At 51.5% G+C, this 17,444-nt stretch overlaps 1 protein-coding gene across 5 annotated transcripts in view; it reads left to right on the forward strand.

Moving 5' to 3' along the window:
- The first annotated feature begins 224 nt into the window (after window positions 1-224).
- GGTA1 (glycoprotein alpha-galactosyltransferase 1 (inactive)) overlaps window positions 225-17,444 on the forward strand; it is a 53,219-nt gene continuing 35,999 nt past the window's right edge. For 2 of the 5 annotated variants that reach the window (XM_046023223.1, XM_046023228.1), the window contains exons 1-2: window positions 296-354; window positions 1,184-1,352. The gene's annotated coding sequence lies outside the window, so the exon portion shown is untranslated. Of the gene's footprint in view, window positions 355-383; window positions 781-1,183; window positions 1,353-17,444 lie in introns of those variants that run through there. The other 3 variants (XM_046023225.1, XM_046023224.1, XM_046023227.1) reach the window with 3 other exon arrangements.

A 17,444-nucleotide genomic window follows, 5' to 3' on the forward strand; every position in this document is an offset into this window, starting at 1 on the left:
CACTCACACGCACCCGCACTCACGCACTCGCGCCGCCGGCCTCCCGGCCGCCAGTGTCCGGGGCGGGCCCGGCTCTGCACACACGGCCGCGGGCGGCGCCGGGCGGGGAGCGCCAACGCTGTCGAGCGCTCACCGGCTCCCGCGCGCGCCCCTGCCCGCAGCCCGCCGCCCGCCGCCCGGGAGCAGCGCCCCGCGGCCCGCCCGCCGGAGCGCAGGCTGCACACCCCGCCCCGGCACGCCCCGCGGGGCTCGGGCAGAGGCGGCGCGGCGACTGTGCGGGCGGCCGAGGGCGCCGCCGGGCCGGGGGCCGAGGCGCCGTGCAGCCCCCCCGTGCGCCCGGGCTCTGCGGATCAGGTGGGTCCCGCGGGGCGCCGCCCGAGCCCCGGGGTGGCGGGAGCTGGGCTCGGCCCCGGAGCTGCGGGCGTGGCGTGGGGGCGGCGGGGACGAGGAGCGGGCCACCGCTCCGGCCCTGCCCTGTTTCTGCCCTGCCTGTGTCCTCGCTTTTGTTCTTGTCGCTATCACTCTGCCCCAGTCCCTGTCCCCATCCTGTCCCTGTCCGCATCCTGTCCCCGTCGTTGCTTCTGCCCAGCCTACAGACTCTCCAGAGGGGCTGAGGGCGGAGCTCTCCCCACGCGGTCCGCGGGATGCGGGCGGGAGAGAGGAGGCCTTGGGGGAGGGCACGGGGGTAGGACCCCTGTTCCTGAGGAATCTGGAAGGAGTGAGGGGTCTGTCCCCTCCTGTCGGGCGGGACAGAAGATGGCTCTGGCCCAGGACCGGACGGTAAGAGGATGCCCCTGGGAAGGGGGAGCCTGGGAAGGTACAGCGAGGGGCGTGCGAGCCCCTGAAAGCAGGAGCACAGAGGGGGAGTGGTCCGAGAGCGAGGACCGAGCCAAACACCCGGCGCGGCGCGGGGAAAGTTTCAAACATTTATAACTTTGGCAGCAAAAGGGCCTGCTGCACTAGGTTGAAGGGAGGAGACAGGGTCCCTTCGACTTTACAAACCACCCCGTTCCTGCTAGAAAGGGACACCACCCGCCTTTGAAAATGGCAGAAAAACAGCTAAACAGAATGATTGCACAAACTCTTGAAAGACATCCAAAAAAACAGTAAAGTGGAAAAAATTGTCAGCGCTCGAGGAGAGAAAGCAGGACGAATTGAGATTTCCCAATCTTCCCGCTGGCAGTCGGGAAGAAGGAGGAAGGCGAGGAGGGTGTCAACTCCGCTCCTCCCCGCCCCCCTCGCCCAGGAAGAAGAGGAGACCAGGGCGGCTGCTTCCGTGGCTTTGCTTGTCGTTTGCGCGCCTTCTGGCTCCTGCACAGGCCTCGTTGTCTCCTCCGTTTACCTGGAAATAGGTACGTCTCAGGAGGCAGGAGATGCCCCGGGGAGCCCGGGCCTCGCTGCTTCTTAGCTGGGGGACGCTTGCCCAGGGGCAGCCTCAGTTTCTGCAACTATGAAATGGGGATGCTGTTCTAAGAAAATGCCAGTGCGGAGGGGCCAGTGTGAGCGGTGCCGGGTGGGGACATGGTTATTCTGTTGCCCTTCTGTGCCTTTGTGGGTACACCAAGCAAGTACTTTCTATCTTGTTCCAAGTTCTTGCTAGGTTTACCTTACCTCCAGCACCAGATGGGGGCAGGTGCAGATCTCGGTTATTGCTACAAGTAGCAGATTTCTCAATGACTGAAGAAAGCAGAGCTGAAAAAGTCCCTACGGTTTTTACGTTTTTACCTGGTCTGAGAGATTTGGGGCTATGTCTCTGGGAGTCTTGTGGTCCTGGCTGCCTAACACCATAGTCGGGGAGGAGAGACTCCAGGGCAGGGCTCTGACCCCTCCCTGCCTTCTTTCAGACAGAACAAGTTTCCTTCTAGAAGCCTTTATCTCTTCTATATATTGGGAAACCCCAGGGGCTGTTTTTAGTATCACATTCTTCAGATCCAATCTGATTTGGTCGTGGTGAGTGGAGAAACTGAGTCAAGAGGTGTGCAAAGTGACTAGTGTGACTAGTGTGACTAGACTGATGGCCAGACCTTGCCAGGAAACCTGTTCCCCGAGTCCTGGGCCTGGAGCCCCTTTCCCTGGCCCTGGTGGCTCTGAGCAGCCATTCCACCAGCTGTTAGCATCGGCTCACTTGGACCCTAACTCTGGGGCCTCAGGTCCATCTCCTTCTCCTGGAAGAATCACATGGTCTGAGATTTTGTTTTGTTTTTTTTTTGTTTTTCCTTAGGACTTTTGTGGGAACTTCACAGGGGAGTTGGTTTCACAGGCTGAGATCAAAAAGAAACCCGTTCAGCAGGAGCTATTGGGCACACTGGCCCCACCTGAGCCCAGCCAGACAGGGTGGGGAGTTCAGAGAGGCCAAGGGGCTCACGGCCCCCCACTCCCCAGCATTCAGCTTTTAACTCAAGGCCGGGATTGGACTGCAGCTCTGTCTGACTCTAAGTCTTGTGCTCTTTACATGATGTTATCTCTCATGATAGATTAAAAAAAATGGCTAATGGACAGATGTCATTAAGATGGGAGCAAGGGTGAGGGGAGATGGGCTGAAGGGGGGCGCAGCATTAAGTGGGAGACTGGGCCTTCCAGGGTGTGTTTTCTGCACTGTAGTTTCTTTTTTAGTTTAGTGGCAGTTTTTTGGTAGGTACTTAAAATTATTTTATTTTTCTAATTTTTCATTAAAGGATAATCTACACACAAGAGCATCCACAGATCTTAAGTGTTCAGTTCAAACATGTCTTGGTAGTCGTTCATGGCTGTGTTGTTGCTACCCAAAATGAAATGTAAATATTTGCATCATCCTAGAAAGTTCCCACGCCAAACTAATTTTCCTTTGTCCTTACAGGCAACCATTTTTCTGATTTTATTACCATTGATTAATTTTTGCCTGCTCTTGGGCTTCACGTAAATGGACTCGTACTGTTTATCTCAGGTTTATTTCACTTGACATAGTGGTTTTCAAGGTCACCTGTATTGCCACATATATGAATATTTGTCCCTTTTTATTCCCGAGTAGTACAAGTTCCAGATGGGTATACTGTGATTGGCTTATTTATTAAGTCTCTTGTTGATGAACATTTTGGGTTTTTTCCAGTCGAGCTCTTAATTTCTTGTAGAATTCTTTTGTGGATATTGGTTTTCATGTGGGAGTGTTCCCCCAGAAATGTATGAGGCTTGTGATTATTCCACACCCTTGACGATGTCTGGTGGCGTCAGTCGTTTTGATTTTAGTTATTTTAGGGGCTGGGTGATGGTATCTCATATCTTCTATTTTTACAATGGAATTGTAAAGGTTGTTGGAGGAGACGGCATGAATTGGGGACAGAATATGGAATAAGATAGTAGTTTGGAGGCCAGTAGTTGGAATTGTGACGTTAGGAGTGTGGATTTCTGGGCTCAGTTGAGCTCTCCGTGTATCACCTGAGATTTAAGACCTGGTCCTCCTATTCAGTACACGTGGCAAGTTCATCCATGCTTATGGCTTTAAATGCAGCCTGAAGGATAATCATCTTATCTCCAGTTCACATCTCCATTTTGGGTCCCCAATTCACATGTTTAACTGCCCGTTGTTATCTCTTCTTGGAGGTCTCAGCCACACTACAGACTTGACAAGAATGGAACACCACTCATCATCTCATATTGACTTTCCATCATGGGTCACTGGATGAATGATGGCACCACTGGGAGAATATATAAATAGGAATGTTTGGGTCAAGGGCAGGGATAATGTATTTGGCTCCATGCTAAATGGTGCGGAACTGTCTGGGAAGATAAGGACAGGAAAACGGCACTGGGCAGTCAGGAGATGACTGAAATCTGCTGGGTGTAGTTTTGGTGGAATGGAGGGCAGGCAAGCTAGATCGCTGAGACCTGAGAGTGGAAGAAGCAGAAATGGTGAGTATAGGCAGCTCTTGCAAGAAATTTGTTTGAAAAGGCCAGAGGGAGATTGAGCTACAGGTGTCCAAAGACAGGTTGAAGGAAGGGATTTTAGGATGCAAAGGACAAAGGAAATGGAGGCTCGGGGGAAGGACTCAGTCCAGGAGACGGAAGGCTGGCCGATAGAGCAAGGTGCTAGGGGAGTAGGAGGGAGCCGGGAGGTTGGTTTGGAAGAAGAACGGGTGTCTCCACTTCCGAGGCTGGATGTGAGTGAACGAAGGGGAGAAAGCTTATCAGCTACAGAATTCTCTGTTGACCCTCCACATGCGCAACCTTCGTGATGTGGAAGGTTCTTCACCATCTGCTCCCTTCTCATCTCACCTGGGTCGTGTGTATCAGGTAGTTTTCGCTGCAGCTGTGCTGCGTAACAAACAAGCCTCCAGTCTTAGCTGACAGCCGCTAAAGGTTATGGGTTGCCTTATGTGGCGGCTGCAGAGCAGGAGGCCATGTGGTCTCGTGACTGCGCCCCCAGTGCCGACCAGACACATCTGCTCTATGTGTCTTCTCCCTTCAGGACGCGGGCCGAAGGACCTGCCTCAATCTGGTAGTTGTTATTTTTGTGGTTAGAGCTGGAGGAAGAAAGGAGGGATGGGATGTCTCATAAAGCCCACGCTCTGAACGGGCCCAAAGTCAGTAGGACAGATGGATGGATATATAGGCACGAGTCGGGGGGAGGGGCAGAGGGACAAGCAGACACCCCCCTGAGCAGGGAGCCCCACCACGCGGGGCTCCATCCCAAGACCTGAGATCATGACCTGAGCCGATATCAAGAGTCAGATGCTTAACCAGCTGAATCACCCAGGTGCCCCATCTGTACCGGGTTTTTTTTGCAACAGCATTTGCTCAGTGTGTCTCTGTGGCACATTTTGGTAATTCTTGCAATGTTTTTGTTATTTCAACAAACTCTTTCATTATTACTATATTTGAATTGCTACAATCTTATGACATCAACTTGGTTGTTAAAGCAGAGGCAGGATTTGAGATGCCTGACTCCAATTTTAAAAGAAGTTCTAGGGGCGCCTGGGTGGCTCAGTGGGTTAAGCCTCTGCCTTCGGCTCAGGTCATGATCTCAGGGTCCTGGGATCGAACCCCGCATTAGGCTCTCTGCTCAGCGGGGAGCCTGCTTCCTCCTCTCTCTCTGCCTGCTGCTCTGCCTACTTATGATCTCTGTCTATCAAATAAATAAATAAAAATCTTAAAAAAAAAAAGAAGTTCTAACGTGGGCAGAATGCTAGCAAACAGCATCTCTATAGAGAAATCATTCATGAAAACAAGAGTTATTGATGTAGCAAACTTCACTCTTTTCTTGTTTTAAGAAATTGCCAAGACACCTCAACCCGCAGCAACCAGCTACCCTGATCTGTAGCCATCAGCATCAAGGCAAGACCCTCTTCCACCAGCAAAAAAATTCCAAATTGCTGAAAGCCCCAATACTGGCTAGATTTTTTTTTTTTTTAAGCAATAAGGAATTTTTAAATTAAGACATATACGCTGTTCTTTTTTTTTTTTTTTTTAAGAAATAATGGTTTTAATAGACTACAGTGCGGCATAAACATAACTTTTATAGGCATGAAAAAACCACAAAATTCATTCGATTCGCTTGGTCGCAGTATTTGCTTTATTGCGGTAGTCGGGAATCGAACTTGTGGTATCTTGGGGTTATGTCTCTAACTCTGCTCTTTGGCAGGGAATGATGCTTGGAAACAGCACTCCAGTTGAGCACACATATTTGTTCATAACTCCCCAATACAAGTCTCCATTGATTTTTTTTTTTTTTTAATCTCTCAGAACGAGTCCCCATTGCACAGTCTACTCTCTGGGACAGTTGCCTCTCTGCAGGCATGGCAGTACGCTTTCAAGTCCCTGTAGCTTTGTGCACACGGTCCCTCCGTCTGGGAGTCTCCCTGGAACCAAGTGTCTCACCCCGTGCAGGCAGACAGACCTACCTCTTTGTCATCCTGTACTTCCACGCCACTGAGCCTGCTTCACTGAGGGGCGGTTCGCTCCAGCCTGGACTGCTGCTGCCATGGCTCCGTGCTCTCTGCTCCAGGCTCGTGTCCTCTAGTACATCTTGTCACTGGAACCCGTGCCTTGCCAGACACCGGGCCGATTGGGGTTTTGATCTTTCCCAGGCTCTACTCTGCCATCAAGGTATAAGGTCTCTGTTCCTTTAATGGGGCAGCCAAGATCTTGTAGGACCTGGAGCTGCCTTCTCAGCCACTCTTCAGCCCCCCCCCCCCCCACCCCTTTGAATTTCTGCTCTGACTACAGTTCCTGAAACCCTCTCCTGGCTTTATGGCTCTGGGCTCTCTCTCCCATGCTGCCCGCGCCTGCTTGGAATGCACCTGCAGACTCCTATTCATGCTTCACAACCCAGCTTGATCAGCATCCTTTCTGGGAAGCCAGTCTCTTCATCCTGCTTTCCAGGAGTCACTCCCCCTCCCCGCCCCCGCCCCCTGCCCAGGTATCCTGGGGAACCTGCAGTTACATTTTGTCACCTGTCCTCAGTTCTTTCTTCCTTGACCAAGAGCTCCCCCGGTGGTGAAGTGTGGCCCCTGTTGGCCCACTGCCTGACTTAGTATTCTTACTGGTCATCAGGCCTGGAGCAAAGCCCCTCACCGCTTGGCATGGGCTGAAGGGCCCTCTCCCAGGAGTTTTATCTTTGCTCCTGGGAGAGGGAGGCCACATGAGTTCGTTGGGGAAGCCAAAGTGATGTAGATTGGTCCATGTACCGAAGACAAAGGGATCGTCCTTTCGTATATTTAACCAAGAATTCTAAAAGTCCCGTCCATTCAAAATAGAGGAAATAAAAATATGTCATGTACATCTCCAACCAGAGAGCTGATGTGCTCAGCTGTGCTTGTCCCGACCCAGCGTGGAGGCCAGAGACCTCGGCTGCAGGCCGGCGGACCCGGCTGGGGGCGTTGCCAGGACACGCGCTCCGGCAGCCACTCTGCTCATTTTTATTGCCAAACAGAGGAGAGGTGGTGATGGCTGGTGGAGGGTGGAGCTGTGTGCTCCCGGGTTTTGTGCACCGGGGAAAGCCTGCTCTGCGTTCACAGGGGAACCGTTGGGGAAGCGGGATGCAGCCTGTGTCTTCTCTCTCAAGTCACCCGTGCTTGGCAGGTGGGAACGGCAGGAAAGATGGTGGTGCCATCCACCCGGGCCAGCCTGCACCTCGGAGAGGGAGTGATGTGAGAGGGAGGGGGAGAGCGCAGGGAGAGCAGAGTCTGGGGAAGTGGAGGAGGGGACAGAGCAAGGTTCCGGAGTGGGGGAGGGGTGTTGTCAGGAGGACTGAACGGTGCTGAGAGGTTGGGTGGAATGAGCCTGGAAGAGATCAGCTGGCTACAGGTTGACAGCAAGACCCCGGGGAAAACAGAAAAATAATTATAGAATTATTATTAGCGCTCTCTATGCCAGTCGGCAGTTCGAAGAGTGAAGTCATATTTCCATCTTGCTTGAGGGTAACCAAAGCCCTGTGAGGGCAGCAGATTAGAAATTAGGTTCCCATTTTATGGGGGGAGGGGCGGACCGAGGGATGGGAGTTCTAATGTTTCGACCAAAATCTCTCAAGAACCAATAGCAGAAGGGAGGTATGAAAGCCTAGTCCCGACTGCAGACCTGGTGTGGCTTGGAGACCCTGGCGGGGTACAGGCAGGGGGAGCGAAGATGGGTCTGAAGATTCTGGGGTGGTGGGCATAGAGCCATGTCCCTCCCAGGACACGGCTGCTCCCTGGTGCTGCTCAGACAGAAGTCATCCAGAGAGAGTGAAAGGCAGTCTCTGCAAGAGGCCGGGAGACAGAGGCCAGGTCTTGGGATGGAGTTCTCAATGGAAGTTTTTAATTCCTTCTGGGCTGGGTGCTTTTGTCTTCGGGAGGCTTGCTTTTAAATGTGCACTTCGGGGCAGGACGGTGGAAAGAGTCTGGGCTGAACGTGAGCTGATCTGGCCATACCCTGTACACATGCTGCCAGCGGGCAGAGTGGTTGGGGACCACAATCCGCCCCCAACTCCGCCAGCAAAATGGCCCGAGGCCATGATCTAGCAAACTTCTCTGTGAGCAACTCCTGCTATTAACCAGCAAGTCCAGCCTCCCTGGGCAATGAACACTCAAAGTAAAAGCCGAGAGGGAGAAGCAGTCTTGTGCCCAGAGGGAGCCCACGGGACCCCTGCTCGCCAGTTGGACACCAGGGACTGTGGTTCTAGGAAATGCACCTGTGCCAGAGACCATGCTTTGAAATTAGCTGTTCGTTCAACAGCCACTGAACCACCATAAATTCACTTGCTCACTTATCCACAGGCCCAGAATCTGTTGGGCAGCTGCTGTGTGCTGGGCTAGATGCCAGGGAGGGAGCAGCGATCAGAGACACAGTTCCTGACCACAGGGAGGTTGGGATTCAGCTGGGGGGACAGTCGTTAAAAAGAAAGACTGCACAGCAAGAGTCGTGAAGGAGAAGCACAGGGTGGGTATCAGAGGGGCCTGCACCTGTCAGGAGAGGTGGTCAGGGAGGGCTTCCTGGAGGAAGTGACCTATAAACCGAGCCCCACAGGAGTTAGAGGGTGAAGAGGAAAGTGTTTCAGGCAGAGGGAAGAAGCTATAAGGACCAATCGCCCTGACATCCTGCTGGCTGTTCCAGAACCCGGACAGCCTTGGTGCCCACGGGTGCACAGAAAGGGCAGTAAGCCTGGGACGACGGGCCAGCTGCCCAGAGGGATGACATTGGGGTTGGTAGTGTCTGTGTGCAGAACAGTAGCTGCCCCCCGTCTCTTCCCTCAGGGAACCGTGAGTCCTCAAGTGGCCTTCCAGCTGTCCCCGAGAGGAACTTGCCCGGCTTCTGTGGGGAAGGCAAGACACTTCTCAGAATCAGGGGCAGGGTCTTGGTGCACTGAGTTGATTAAGTCTGTGGTTGCCTCTGCAGTGGTGTTTTGTATAGCAAATTCTGTCTTCATGTGTTAGCCAGAACTGTGCAGAGGAAGGACCAGGTAATATTCCTATGTGCAAATTCAATTGCATGCTTAAGAATTATTTTCTGGGCATGCAAGTGCTCAGTAAATGTTTGGGCAGTTAATATACAGAGTAGCACCTGAGAACGTGTACTGGGCAGAGATCACGGTTGGAAGCAACAGCTGGAGATTCTAGATCGCAGAGGCAGACAAGGCATGTGTCGGAAGGATTTCTTTTACCGCTCACAGTATCCCTGGGGAGGCCGGAACACCAAGCTGACCAGAAGCAGTAGACGCGGGCCACAGACAACACAGTTAGGGTCCTGCCCAGGAGCTGGTTCTAGCTCTTGCTGCCACCGGAAATGCTGTAACGTTTCACGGGCATCCAAACCTTCGTGCACTTCTTTGGGATGTCAAACCCCTAACTGGCCAGGACTAGGAAAGGCTGCTTTAATCCAGGGGCACCTGGGTGGACAGGAGAGCGTCTGGCCCCTTCCGCTCTGGTGGTCGGAGGCGATTCTTGACACGAGGCTGAGAAGCCAGAGAGTCCACCAAAGCTACCAGAGTTGGGGCACCCTCAGTGCTCTCAGGACCCTGAAGGTCTATGGAGAATCACAGGGCCGGAGCTGTGGGAGGGAGAAGGCTTCTGGAGAACTCTCAGAGGGGCAGCCTGGCCTTGGTCGCCTTACTGAACGTCTGGGCCTCAGCATTCTGTGGTGCAGAGTGGACTGGAGCAGAGTTTAGAGACAAATGTGCCCCGTGGCATGGTGTTCTTAAACGGGAAACTCCCCTTGTCGTTATGCTCAGCAGAAGTAACTTCACTCGGCTGTTACCAGAACAGTTGTGTCCTCAAAGGAAGGAAACCCAGCTTAGGAAAATCTAGAAGTCAGAAGTGGACCACAAACTTTCCTACAAACAGATTCTCTGCAGGGTTCCTTTAAATTTTTGCTGCCTCAAGATACTTCCCGTAGGACTTAAGTGACCAAAATTCAATCAACTGCTGGAGGGACCTACGATAAGATACTAAGATACGTCCTATTGAAGAGACCACCTCTTTTGCAGAAACAGGCAGATCCATTTAGAGATCCTAGTCTGGCTTCCCTTCCTCACTGGGGAAGTCTTAAAAAAAGGAAGAGAAAGTTCAGGCCCCGTGACTGAAGGCACCCCCCCCACCCCCGCAACCTCCCCAATCCCCAGGAGAGTTGGGGCTACACCACCACACCCTCTGGCCGGAAGAACACAGACTCCCACAGACACAGAACACCCGGGTTAGATCTGGACACGGAGGCAGGCTGGTGAATGTTTCATGACTAGCTCCTCGAGAATTGAAAAGGCCCTGATACATGGTATTTGCCAATTTCCACAAATATTTCCACCGTGACCAGTTTCAAGCCACCAGCTGAGGACTTGGGAGCATACTGTTAGCATTTGCCTCCGTGTCTGCGCGAGGTTGGTTGGAAATAACCTCAAGGGTATACCATGTAATAAAACAATTAAGAAGTGATGAGTTTTGATGATTACCTTTGTTCTTAATACAATCATTTAATTGTAAGGTTACACAATTCAATTTTTAATGATGGCTGTGTTTAACAACTCACTTGCCAAATTCCTGAAAATTTAGCATTTGGCTCTTGCAAGCCAACATGAGCCAAATTCAGCATGCTCCTGGCTTGGGAGGTCCCTGGGGACCACGGAGAAAGGCCCATGCAAACAGGATTCCCAAACAGCCCTCCCTGCCCCCACGGTCAATCTCAAACATGTTAACACCTTTTTTCTTCTTTTTTTTTTTTTTTTTTTTTAATTTTATTTATTTGACAGAGAGAAATCACAACTAGGCAGAGAGGCAGGCTAGGCAGAGAGGCAGGCAGAGAGAGAGGAGGAAGCAGGCTCCCTGCGGAGCAGAGAGCCCGATGTGGGGCTCGATCCCAGGACCCTGAGATCATGACCTGAGCCGAAGGCAGCGGCTTAATCCACTGAGCCACCCAGGCGCCCCACCTTTTTTCTTCTTTTTTTAAAATATTTATTTATTTGAGAGAGTGAGCGTGAGGTTGGCGGGGGAGGGGCAGAGGGAGAAAGAAAGAGGATCTCATGCAGACTCCCTGCTGAGCACGGAGCCCCACCTGGGGCTCCATCCCAGGACCCTGAGATCAGGACCTGAGCCGAGATCAAGAGTCCGATGCTTACCTGAGCCCCCCAGGCGCCCCATGTTCACATCTTTTATTTGCTTTATGACTCTTTCCACCACCTGAAATTACATCCTAATTATTCATTAATTATAATTATTAGTTTGATTTGCTTACCAACTGGAATGTGAGCTCTGTGGGAACAGAGAACCTGTTTGGTTCTCTGTCATGTCCCCAGTGCTTAGAACAGCACATCTGTGCCGTAGGTCCTCCCTAGTTGTGGATCCATAGAATGAATGCAAGTAAGCCAAGAAGCCTTTGCGGGTTCGAATCCTGCCTCTGCTATAAAGGGCATGTTTTCTTGAGCCTCTTCCTTTAGCTGCAAAAGAAAAGGGTTTGAGTGGAAACCCCTAAGGTTCCTTGCCACTATTAAAACATCTCTGTTGGGTGCCTGGGTGGCTCAGTGGGTTAAAGCCTCTGCCTTTGGCTCAGGTCATGATCCCAGGGTCCTGAGATTGAACCCCGCATCGCATCGGGCTCTCTGCTCCGCAGGGAGCCTGCTTCCTCCTCTCTCTCTGCCCGCCTCTCCCCCAACTTGTAATCTCTGTCCATCAAATAAATAAATAAAATCTTTAAAAATAAAATAAAATAAAACATGTCTGTCCCTGAGAAAGACACCCCATCCACACGATGCAGCCAGAGTTTTCCAGTGAGCACGGTCAAGGGAGCTAGGGCATGGGTTTTGGGCACTGTCGGTTTTATTCTTTTCCCCTGCGGACAGCTTTTTTTTAACCCTAAGTGCCAGGGACTTTCCTTGAGCAGCATGAGTGGTTCCTGCCCGGCCTCCTGGACTGTGCAGAGAGAGCCTATGCCGTGGCGGGCCGAGACTTCAAGGCCACTGGCATTTGCCACTGTGTGAAATGCTCTCGGCTCAGGATGGCGGGTCTGCCTGGGTGAGTTGTTCCAGCAGGATCAGAGGCCAGACTCCACCTTGAACACAGGGCCCACTGAAGCCACACGGGGCAGCTGCAGGAGACAGGCTGTAACCCTGTGTCTCCTGCACCAGGCTTTAGGGCTTAGGACAGTGTGGAAGAAGAGTCAGTTCTTTGTTCCTCGTTTTCTCATCCTCCGTGGATGATATTTTGTTAAAAGACAGTAAAATGAGTATACTGTCAATTCCTCTGTCTCCTCGTGTGGGAGAAAACAGCATCCTTCTGCGGCCCTGGGGAACGTCGGCCAAGGCTCCTTTCATTCTCACAGCAGCCGGCGGAAGCAGCCAGTGAGGAAACTGAGGCCAGGCGTGGTTCCGGACCACTCTGTGAGGAGCAGGGTGAGGCAGCGCTGCCGACCCCTCCCATGCCCCTGGAGGGGAGAGACCAGCACTTCTCACAGGGGACAGACAGAGTCCCCTGTTCCCCGCTCCTCAGGGGCTGTGATGTCTGAGTCCAGCCTCCTCTTTACCTGTGATGTTCAGGACAGAGACGGAACAGAGCTAACCCCACACCTGGCATCTTCTACTGCATCTCATCAATCTTTCCAAACAGCCATCCTCTCCCGGGTGAGTGGGGGACCCTCCACCGGCGGCTGAATCTGGATGCACCCACAGACTTTCCTGGAGTAACAGCTGGCCCCCAAATCCATCTGCTTTGGGGAAGCATGCTAGGACTTTCTGCTGTTTGCCCTACACTTCTCTTTCTGTGACGAGCTTTGCTGCACCCGAGATGCCGATTGGCTTTCTCTGAGGCATGGGGCCAGGCATGGCTGGCAGGGCTGGTAGGATGGTCTGGGCAAGGTGAGAAAGGGAAGCGATCCAGAAGCCAGAGTGGTAATGAAACAACCGCTCACGCTCCCCGGGCATTTCCTCACCTCAGGTGCTGCCTGGGCGCTCTCTGGGAGGCCTGGCTTTTCATCAGCCAGAGAACCACCCCCAGCTTTGCAAATGAGGAAACTGAGGCACAGAAAGGTGAAGACATTTCCTGGGGCCACATGGCAAAGGAGAGATTTGGGGACCAGACACGGGCGAGGAGATGGTGCCCTTCATCGTGGCACTGCACTGCCTTCTGGAATCGAGCAGGGAGCCAGCGGGGAGCCAGCGTAGCCCCCACATCCAGGCCCGTTACTCTGGGAACGGGAATGGGAAACGCAGGCCCAGAGAGGGTGGGGGTTTCCCTGCGGTCGCATGGGGCGTGGCTTCCAGGGTGGGGGTGGCAAGGGAGGCATCAACAGGATCCTCTGCCCACACTCTTGGAGAAAGGTCTTGGGCGTGGAGTCTTGGCTTTAGTACAAGGTTCAGAAACTCTTTGTTTCTGCGTTAGTCCAGTCATGCTTGCGAGCAACACGCTGGCTGTCCCATTTCCTGTGTCCAAGGTATTGCTCCCAGCAAAAGGCAAGGGGAGGAGGCAGCCTCCTTACTGGAATCACTATTGTCAAGGGTGGGAAGAGCCCAGAAGGTTGTACCTGAATGCATCGTTCTGGAGATGGGGAAACGGAGGCCCAAGAATGCAAGAACCTGTTCTCCAAACTTGTCCAGTGCGCCGAACTCACAAGGGTTGTTGGGTTGGGTTGGTGGGTTGGTTGGTTGCGGGGATAAAATCAGACAATGGGTGAGCTGGCAGAAAAATAATACGTCCCCTGTCCACCTCCCCTTGTTGTGTAGATGAGAACCTGAGGACAGCGTGGCTGTGGGTGAGGACAGGAGGGTGTTTTCTGAAGCTCAGAGCCCCAAGGGGAACTTGTTTTTTGAAACATCATACAACAAAAACCATTGACCGTCTCCTCTGTGCCAGCTGATTAATGATGAGTCTTCCGTCTCGTGGCGAGGCCTGTATGCCTGTGTCCAGATAGAGTGGGCGGTGCCCCAAAGGAGTGGCGTACACTGCTGCGAGGGAGATTAAAAATTTAACGGGGAGATGTCCCTTGGAGAGTGACACTGTCATCGAAGCCTAAAGGAAAGGAGGAGGGTGCGTGGGTGTGAGGGGGCAGGGAAAGGGGTCCAGACCAGAGAGAAGAGCATGTGCAAAGGTCTTAAGGCAGGAAGTGCCTCATTTTACAGATGAGGACGCCAGAGCCCAGAGATTGGCAACTTACCTAATTTAGTGTCTCAGAATCTTCCTGTCCCCTCCATGCCTTTTCTTGAAAACTTTTTCTAAAGAGAGAGGCAAGAGGTAAACCACTAGTGGACGAAGGAGTTAGTGGTGCAGCTAGAAGTACCAGGAACCCCGCCCCCACCCCCACCCCGTCATGCCAAGGGAGTTTTAGAAAACCCGTTATCTGGCCATTCCCTCACTGTGTGACCTTGAATAACACAGAGAGCCTCTCTGAACCTCTGTTTCTTCATCTGTGAAATGGAGCCCACCTTCCAGCTCTGAGGATCTCACATGGACTCCAATGCAAGAGCTTTGTGCCAGCCAGTGTTAGAGCGAGAGCTGGGGGTTGTGGGGGCTGCTGGGCTCCCCTCCCCGGCCTTCCAGGGCTGCCCCTGAACCCTGCGTCTGAAGGAGCCTCTGTTTACCCCACAGATGTACCATAGTCCTGAAACCCACCGCTCAGCATTAACTACCTTTGGTTAACTACCTCGCTCCAGTCCACCACCAAGGCACACATGAATCTTAACTTGAACGGTGAACTTCTGAGACAGAAAGGTAGAAGCTTGAGCACCTGCTGTATGCCCAGCATCTCAGGGACACTGTGCATGTAACCCCTGCAACGGCCCTGCAAGGTGGGGGCCTTTCTTCTCCTGGGTTTGGTAAGGACTGCCTGAGGTCCCATGGCCAATGAGGAGCTGCTCTGGGCTAGCCCGGCCTCACCCTGTGCAGAGGGCCCAGGAGTTGGGAAAGACAGGTGTAGCTGGCTTAGGATAGAAGGCACCTTGGCGGGGAGACACATCAGCTGCCCTTCCAGCCAGTACCCTTTAAATATTTGGGGACTGTTGGAGGAAATGGATTTGCAGTGAGCACGGAAGGCGGGGCTCTCCTGGCTTTGTAATTCTTTCTGCCCAAGAGTGTTTTCCAGAAGCACAAGGGATAGAAATTCACCAGCAAAGTCACTTTCCCGACTGGTGTGTGAATGTCCTGAAGAAAACATGGGCTGTCCCCCACTTTTCTGTGACGTTCTTTCTCTCTTCAGTTTGCGTTTGAGCTTTCCCAAGCCAGATAGCTTTTGGGGAAGCTCACTAGAGGATTATATTTTGGGTCTGTTTTTATTTGAAAATTATTTAAATAAAAAAAAAGAAATTTATTTAAATATAGGTGAGGACAGCTATCTTAAAAAGGGGAAGCACTCCGCCTGTCGTTCATTTTGACTGAGTGGCTTGCTGTGTTCTTGAGTTGGCATCCTTGAACTTGGCTCCTTTTATTAATTGAGTACATAAAGTATTGCTTCCATTTACATAAAAGGCAACAATGCATTTTTGGAAAGTGTCAGAGAACCACCAGATTTTTTTAATTAAGCGGATTTTTGTCCAGTTTTGAAAGTCATTTGTTCTCATTGTAGAGCATTAACAAATGCGGGGAGGTGAAAGAATAAAGTGATGGCTTTCCCACAGTCTCTTCACATGATTCACCACCATTTCCACGTGAATCTGGTTCTGGCCAGTATTTTTTTTTTTTTAAACCTTGGTGAAATATACATAACGTAAAACGTACCATTATAACACTTTTTGGGTGAACCATTCAGTAGCATTAAATACATTTACATCAGTGTGCAACCATCACTACCGTCCATCTCTGGGACATTTCCATCCTCCCCAGTGGAAACTCTGTACCCATTAAGCAGTAACTGCCCATTCCCTTCATGCCCCAGCCCCTGGTAACCTTCACTCTACTTTCTGTCTCCGTGAAATCGGTGATTCTAAGCACCTCATCTAAGTAGGATCATCCAGTATTTGTCCTTTGGCATCTGGCTTATCTCATTGGGCATAATGTTTTCAAGGTTTATCCCTGTTGAAGCAGGTGTCACAAGCTTCTCCCTTTCCAAGGCTGAATCCTATTCCATTGTATGTATATACCACACTCTGTCTATCCATCCATTCATCCGTGGACATCTGACCTCTTTCTACCTTTCTGGCTGTTGTGAATAATGCTGCTTAGACTTTGGTGCACAAATACCTCTTCAGGGGGGCGCCTGGGTGGCTCAGTCTGTTAAGCCTCTGCTCAGGTCATGATCAGAATCCTGGGATTGAGTCCCATGCCTGCTTCCTGCTCAGCAGGGGATCTGCTTCTCCTCCCTCTGGCCCTCCCCTAGCTTGTGCTTTCTCTCTCAAATAAAGACATAAAATCTTTAAACATAAATAAATAAAAAACTAAAAAACCCCAAATACCTCTTCAAGTCCCTGTTTACAGTTATTTTGGGCATATACCCACAAATAGGATTGCTGGATCGTATGAGAATTCGATGTTTAATTTTTTGAGGACCCGCCATACTTGTCCAGTAATTTTGATACATTAGATCCAGAGTTGAGATCGTAGTCTATGTGCAGTTTGGTGTCTGGCTTTCTCATTTAATTTCCCATCTTATTAACTATTCTTCAAAAACAATGTTTCTTTATTGCATTGCTGTCCCCACGTTTCCCCCCTCCACTCATTGATTTCTGCTCTGCAGCAAACGATTTTAAAATGCATAACCCCGGTGAGCAGCTTCGTGCTGTGTCTGTACTTGTCTGAGGAATACGCCACAAAAGTAGGTTCCTGCCTTTAAGGACTTTAAAAATTTCTCCTTGGGGATTCTTGGGTGATCGTCCAATTCAGTGGTTTTAAAAGTTCTTTGTAGCCAAGGAAACTTCACTGCAAACAAAATAGCACACGGAAGCACAGCATATGATAACGGACAGATAAAAGGGGAGATGATCCAAGGAAGGGTGGACGGGGAGCTCAGAGCCCTGCTCTCTCGGCCTCCCCATCTCCCTTCTGTGCTTCCCAAATGCCTTTGGGAGATTCTGGGGTTCTCTAGAACATAGTTGGAAAACCACCAGGGCGACCCAGTGCCTTTATTTTAAAGAAGAGAAGACATTTTGAGCAGGGAAGGATCTTGCCTGAGTTCAAGTTCATTTTTGTCCTTCATTCATTCTTTTTTTTTTTTTTTTCTTCAACACATGGCACTTACTCCCCGCATGTTGGAATCACTTAGGGAGCTTGTTAAAAATACAGTTTACAGGGATTCTTCTGGATTCCAAAGCATTAGATGTGGGAGAGACCAGGACTGGACCCCTCGCCCCCCCCCACCCCGTCCACACTGGGCTCAGTGGGGTGCTCTCATTCTAGCCCCCTGCATTTGCACATGCTTCTTATTTAACCCATGGACACTCCTCCCCATGCGCTCACCCTTCAGATGCCGGGTTCGAATGGAGCCCCTTCCCCTCTGAAGCCTGGCACACAACCCTGTGCAGTACGCTTTCCTCCTTCCTCCTTGACCCCAGAACAGAACTTCCCCCACTGGCATTGATTTCTTATCACTGT

The sequence above is a fragment of the Meles meles genome, chromosome 11 (assembly GCF_922984935.1).
Source record: "Meles meles chromosome 11, mMelMel3.1 paternal haplotype, whole genome shotgun sequence".
Classification (NCBI taxonomy): Eukaryota; Metazoa; Chordata; class Mammalia; order Carnivora; family Mustelidae; genus Meles; species Meles meles.